This window comes from Lasioglossum baleicum, chromosome 19, assembly GCF_051020765.1.
Source record: "Lasioglossum baleicum chromosome 19, iyLasBale1, whole genome shotgun sequence".
NCBI lineage: Eukaryota > Metazoa > Arthropoda > Insecta > Hymenoptera > Halictidae > Lasioglossum > Lasioglossum baleicum.
The window spans coordinates 6116969-6124412 of NC_134947.1; positions in this window are offsets into that span (position 1 = coordinate 6116969).

Genomic DNA, 7444 nt, shown 5'->3' on the forward strand with positions numbered 1-7444 from the left:
GACTATTGTAGTCTCGATATCGTAAAGCAGAGCTCGAATTTACTTACTTTACTTAAGGCTACGCCCCCTCGACACGACCCCGCGTCTCGCTCCCCGTGGCGGCCATAGTTCTCCACGAATAGCGAGCATGGGACGCGCCTGAGGAGCTCCGAACTACGACCGCCAGGGGGAGCGAGACCCGCGAGGGGGCGTAGCCTTCGAAACTCGGCCGTCGCGAGTAAGTAAATCCGAGCGTTGTACAAAGAGTATCGAAACTCTTTGCGGATAGGCGTTGCGGAAGAGATTAATTATATCGGAACGTTGGCAGACTAAACGAGCTTTCTCTTTACTTTTTCTTTGTTACAAGATTACGAAAATAATTGCTGCGTTTCGTGTCGATCATGTACGCTCTTAGAGATGAAACGGTCAAAGACTTTATTGTTCATTCATCTTTCATTTTTCTGTTTTGTTCGGTTAAGCGGTACTGCGTACTCGTGTCTAATCAGCAACGTGATGTAAAAGCATAGACGAGGTGTATAGGAATAGACCTGACACCCAATGTATTTTGGTGTCCGTCGGTGCGCTAATGCCCCAGAGTGACTCCCATCGAGTCCCAATCAGTGTGTCAACACCTCTATAGAATTGAAAAGATGTACTATTATTATTTCTAGGGGCACACAACATTTGTAGCCAGTTTAATAGCAAATTATGGATACAATTTAAAGAGAATTATAGCCATCGCTGGCATTTTAAGGTGTCGGTACTACAGATTCCTGTGGACACCAAGTCCCATAAGGTGTCTGGTCTATTCCTATATCTCGCGTCTGTGGTAAAAGTACTGTGCAATGATTTCAATGTTTACGGATAGTTTGTAAGGGACGTTCAGTTTTTTATATAAGCGGATTTACAATTGCGAAAACACTGGGATGAAATTGTCAAGTTAATCGTAAAGAAACGGACCCCGGAGTCCTGTCCGGTACTTAAAGATCCATCGCAGCGAATATTCTGTAGATCTGGATACGACTTAAGATGAGGACACCGCGCGCAATTGATACGATCGTTTCGCGTTGATCAACTGGCTGCTAAGATTATTCTATATATATATATATATTTCCATCGGGCATCATCGGTTGAATTCACGTCGGGACACTTGCTTATCGTTTTTCCGTCCTCTTCACCAAAGACCACCGCCCGGTACCGTGGCGTTCGATCCAGAAAGCGAACGATCGAGCACCGATCCGCGCCGAATAAATCCCCTCGCTATTTTCCTACTTTTGCATTGACGGTTCGCTGGAACGACGTTTCGACGAGTCGGAGTCGTTGGGGGATCAGGAAATACGTTCGAGATCAAGGGGAAAGAGCTCTTCGATGCTCCCGCTGACTATTATGAAGACTCCATCCATCGTATACAGTGTACAATATGCCCGGCTTAACCCTGCACGCTGTTCCGCTGGAACATCTCTCTCCGAGAGACGCGCGACAGTTACAGAAGTGTTCCAGGTATTCTGTTAGGGTGTCCCGAACGAACGCGTTTTCACGAATCGGAGAAACAACAACGCGTGCATAGTTGAGCCGGGCATAATGTACGTATATACACCCTGTACTCTAGTGTAAAGGATATCGTGTTATTTATATATTAATATATACATTATATTTATCGATATTGTATGTCCGTACTTGTACCGTGCTAGCTCGGCCGGGAGTCCGGCATTTTCAATTTGATACGTAACGAGTTAGGAGAAAGCGGCGCTAAAAAACGGAAACAGTTGCGTTCATGCCAAGGACATAAGAAGACCTTGGGCCACCTTCGAGACAATGAAAACAACACAATAACTTTTTGAAAATTTATTCTGGCGAGATTGAGGTTGCGATACGCGGTGGGGGGGAAGGTATCGCCGATATCGAATCGAAGCGCTCGCTAATCCGTGGAGCACCGTGTCGCATGCACTTCGCGGTATACCGATCCGTTTAACCCTTCGTTCTCCGTCTGATTTTTCTACGGTTTGTAACCCTTTTTTCCCGCGAAAGAATAAAAAATCCGCGAACGGTGGAAGAGTGTCACAGGCTCTCGAATATCCTGGGGAATGGGAGGGGATCGACAATTAACGGGATCTCAGATATTTTTTAACGTCCGAGACGGTCGGACTTTGTAAATATACGATGAACCGGGGAGGAAGCGAAATGGATTTCGTCGTCGCGGCGCAACGAGCAGCCCCACTGTCAATTTTTTGCGGTTGGTTGAATCACACTTTTCGAGTCACACTCGTCATTGTACTCTACAGGCTGATTATATCTTGTAACTCTCTGACAATGTGATCCTCTTTTGTAATTGTCAGCTGGGTAAAGTAAAAGGCAATACGCGTAACACGATTATTATATATTTAATGAGAATAAAATTACATTTCAATCGGATTCTCCCGCCTCACGTCACATCCGGCCGGACGTTTGGGATCCATAAGCTGACGTAGTCACTAGATTGTGGATTTTATGCGTATTTAATTAACATTTCAAGTAGATCAGCGCGCTCGGATTTATTTCAGTCGCGAAAATTAAACATTTCATTCGACCTTGAATATAATTCTATTCTATATTAATTATTTAATATAATACCTCATACAACACTTGAATGTTTAGCAATATTGATTAGATACCAACATATTTAATAATAGAAACAATATTTTTTGTTTCAACAACAATATTTTTCTTATTCATTGTTTTTACTTCTTTCTGTCTAGCTCCTGTTTGTCTGAATTGGCGAAGAACATTTTTATTTTGCATGAAGATACGCGGTCTGGGAATAGATTCAGTGATTTATAGAATGCAACAAAAAAACGAAGATTTCGGCGATTGTTTCGAAAAATTCGCGATAGAATTTCACCGACGATCAGCGAGTGGTTCCAAACTTTGGTCGGTAGTGTATGATTTAATAAATCTTTGAAACTTCTCATTTTTCTCATATCGATTTTTATGGTTTTTAGCTTAATTAGGTGGAAGGAATATCGACGTGACGGTGCATTGACCACCGGGAAGGAGATGGAAGAGCATAGGGCAAATCGATATAGATATTGCTGCCCTGGCTAGCTAAAGCCACTGGCTACCATCTTTAATTCACAATATGATAATGTCGATAGACAGTAATTCTACGCATACTTGTCGTTATGGCATCGACGTAAGGGACATTAACGGTGAATTAAATAGAAGTGAAGGGTTGCTGCAGCTATAATTAGAACAGCTACATAATTAGAGACCTTAATGACAGTGGAAATCCAATAATAATGCTTGACAGTCTCAATTAACTATGGAACCATATCGAGAATCGGAAAACCCGAGATAAACAAGTCAAGAATTAAATCGATAAAAGGCTATACCGTGAACGATACGATTAATGAGAAATCAGATTATAGTGTTGTCGAGAAATTGAAAAATATTACGAAATATATATTTTTGAAATAACATTAGCAATATTCATATTGAAAAAATTATTTTATTAAAGTTCGGAATTTACCTTCTTGGTCGACGCTAAATCTTTAAAGAAGGTCTGCAATTAATCGTTCGTTAACCCCTTGTTAATTATAGTAATTACATTTTGAAGAAACTAACGATTTCATGGATAAACTTCCGATTTTTTTTATAGTCTCGATTTTTACGAATTTGGCGTGCTTATTTTCATAGCGAAAACCATGAAAAAATCATAGTTTTTTCCATTTATTTCCGTGAATAATAGTAATTTTGAAAAATACTTCAAATAAAAGTTGTAGGTCTCATCGAAATACACATTTTATGTCGTATTGATTTTTGTCATAAAGACAATAGTTTTTGAGGAAAACGATATTGAATGTTCAAAACTCCCTATAACACCCCAAACTTCTATATGGCTATTATTTCTTGCAATTAATAGAGACAATTTTTTAATTTTAGATAAAGATGCAGTAATTCCAATTAAAAAGTTAAATATCGAATCAGTGATGGCTTTTTAATGCTTGCAGGTCGGTGATTATAATTAGAAAGTGGAATGTTAAATAACAAGAGTTCAGAAATGAGATTCACACAAAGGGGAAAAATAAAAATATTCTCCTGAAAGGCTGACCGGAAGATGAATTTCAGGCAGTTGAATTTTTGCTCTCATAGGGCCGCGCACCGTCGGTGTGCTATAAATACAAAGTGCATGCATGCGCATTATTCGCGCTCCAACTTGCACCACCTTTTCATGGACAAGGCTGCCGTGGAACGATTACTCACAGTACACCGATCACTCGCTCCTTCCATTCAACTGAATCTCATTGCACAATATGGAGAGCGAGGTTTTCGCGTGGCCGGTTGAAAAAAGAAGTCCATCAACTCCCTCGATCAAGCTGTTTACGAAAACAAGTCGGGGACACTTTGTTTTTCAAAGGGCTCGCTCTATTTGATTATCTTTGACCTATCGATCGCGAGAAAAACAATTTTTCCCTAACCTTTCATGTCGGAAAACGAATATTGCAACGGACAGATTTTATTACGCTTTCAATCATTATATGTATATGTCCATAATTATGAAAGTGCTCTAACAATAAGTGAAAATTTAAAAAAGAATGAGTTTATCAGTTATTTAAAAATTAATTAATTAAATTAATTCAATATAAACTTTTACGATAGTGTCAAAAAAAGAACCGTTAGATATGCTTGTTATTTCAACGTTATATGGAATTCATTTAGTGTTGATATCCTTTCTAAAATATCTCCAAACAAGAAATATATCACTTAGACTACTTTCATAATTATAGGCACAAATGTGAAAAGCCTCGATCTAAGAAAACTTCTGGGGTCCGTGCCGTTTCTTAGATCCTGTAGTTCTGCCATTTGTTTGTAACCTCGCCGAACACACACAAAAGCTATGCTTTTCGGTGTCGTATATTAGCTACCGAATAACAAGTACTTATCCAACATGAAACATATAGTTGATGAAATATGAACTAACATTTTTATGACTGAAATTCGGGGTTGATCTCGACTGTATTCACCAAACGGCTTCAGAACGAGCTTCGCGTGAATCGACTTGTGCGCACTGCGATAGTATCGAAAGGCAATTAACGTTATTGGCTATTGAATGTGAACACTGGTGGCTAGGTAAATATTTCACGGATAATTCGAAGACTATCGACCGGTGCCGTGAATTATTGAAGTTTGTAGTTGCGAGTTGTGCGGAGCTGGTCGCGAATTCGTTGCAACACAGCCCCCGGTTAGTTTTCGTCGGAACTTTGCGAACTTCGCAGCTCTTTGATCTATTCGCGGAAAGTTTATAGTTTATATTTGAATAGTTTCACAGAATCGTTGTGCATGGTGAACCGATAACTCTCGCCGCCTCGAATATTTCCGCTGTTTGTAATTACGTGAAAAATGATGATTACAATGTGATGCAAACAGTTTTGATATTTGTGCCGCTGAATATTGTCCATTTGTTGTCGATGCCCACTTTTGTTAATCCATTGTTAATCCATGGTGAGGCACGTAGAATGTCCCCTTTTTCGATTTTCCGCTTATATCTCGGAAACTATGTGTCCCAGCGTTAAGACTATTCTATACAAAATTAAAGCTGACAAAATGTACCATAAGATTGATTCCATTCAATTTTTCGCTATCTCGCATAGTTTCCGAGATGTCCGCGCTCAAAGTTCACTAATTGTGCTGAAGAGTTAGCGAATTTTGAGCGCAGATATCTCGGGAACTATGCGAGATAGCGAAAAATTGAATCGAATCAATCTTGTGGCACATTTTGTCAGCTTTAATTTTGTATAGTATGGTCTTATCGCTAGAACGCATAGTTTCCGAGATATATGCGTGAAAACCGAAAAACGTGCATCCCGCTGACCTCCTACGAGTGGGGACTTTTAGTACGTTCAGTGTAAGCTCCATAAAATAATTCCATTGTTTATAACATTACTTTTGCACGAACTATAGTGAAAGAATATTATCGATATGTATTTACCCGGATGGCCCTGTAAATAGAAGCCGTCTTTCGCGATTTTCCCAGCGGGGGGAGGATTTCTCTGATACCTGTGGACTTGAAGCGTTGGATAAAAAAAGACGGAAAAGAAATTTCCAGAAGGATGAATCCCCGGGACGCCTAGTTATCCGCCGCGAAAGGGGGATGAAAAATTTGTTAGGTAAATGAGTTCTTGAGCAGGCAGAGCCGCGTTATCGAGATCGAGTAGGACGCCTTCCCCTAATGACACCGGCCTAATTAAGTCTTGCCTGATTTTAATCAGCGCACCGTACGTACCGAAGCAGTTTAGACAATGTCGTCGGCTGAATAAAGGGATGGCCCAAATACCGGCCCGTACCGAGATAATTAGGGATGTCTGTAGTTTTTTTTTCTTCTTTGCTCTTCTCGAGATGAATACGGAAAATAATACTGTTTATCGACGTCGGTCGTCCAGGGGTCGAAAGCAATTGCCTTGGAAAGCGATCGGAGCGGAAATTAAAGGGAAACGATGCTCCGCGCTGGACCTCTGTGGAAGCAAGAATCGCAGAAATTATATTGGCCCTTCTGTACAAGCAGAATTAACCGAAATAATAATATCTACCCCGGTGGAAGCTGGAACTGGGAAAGTTAAATTGGACCACCGTTGAAATAGAAACCGCAGAAATTAGTTCGGGTGCATTGTAGAACCGGAAATTTAAATTCGTCACTTTGTGGACGGCGAAGCTGAATTCGTTTACTTCGAAAGGGAACTCAAATAATTATCTCGGACCTCGCCGAAGATGTACAGTTTTCGAACGAAGATTAATTTTGCACAGACAAATTAATTTAGGCTGCTCTGTACCTTGGGTAACCAGAAATTTTTGCCTTCCTCCTATGCAACCCAGTAGATTTCCGTGAGCAAATGCCAAAATTCCAAATTTCGATGCTGGGGGATCAGTGGTTCAAAAGTTAAGAGTGTTTAAACTTGAGCGATTTTCAGCGTTTTGTACTCAACTTTAAACACCTCATATCTTCTGAACCACTGATCTCCTAAGATTGAAACTGGGATTTTTGACATTCTCTCAGCCAAATCTACTGGATTACATAGGAGGAAGGCAAAAATTTCTGGTTGCTCAGGTTACAATCTAAACTTAATTTAGATACCTTGTTTATTACCAGAACGTTTAATTTAAACATTGCTAAGGAAACTTCACTCTCTCGCTAATGATAACTTTGTATACTACCACCATGAAAGGTTTTCTCAGCAATATTCAAATGAAAATTAGATTAATCATTTTTCGTAGGTAACACTTTTTACACAGATTAAAAAACCACATCGATCGGTGCATGAAATATATACGGTTGCATTTAAAAAACCACAAAGTTGGCCTTTAATAATTACTAAACACTACAATTTTCGAAATCGTGACAACAAACGAGAAGAAACAGTTCTGCGTCTGTTCTCCCAGAATAAAATGTACTCGATCAAGGCTGATCGTTTGAAACGAGAGAAATCCTTTCCAA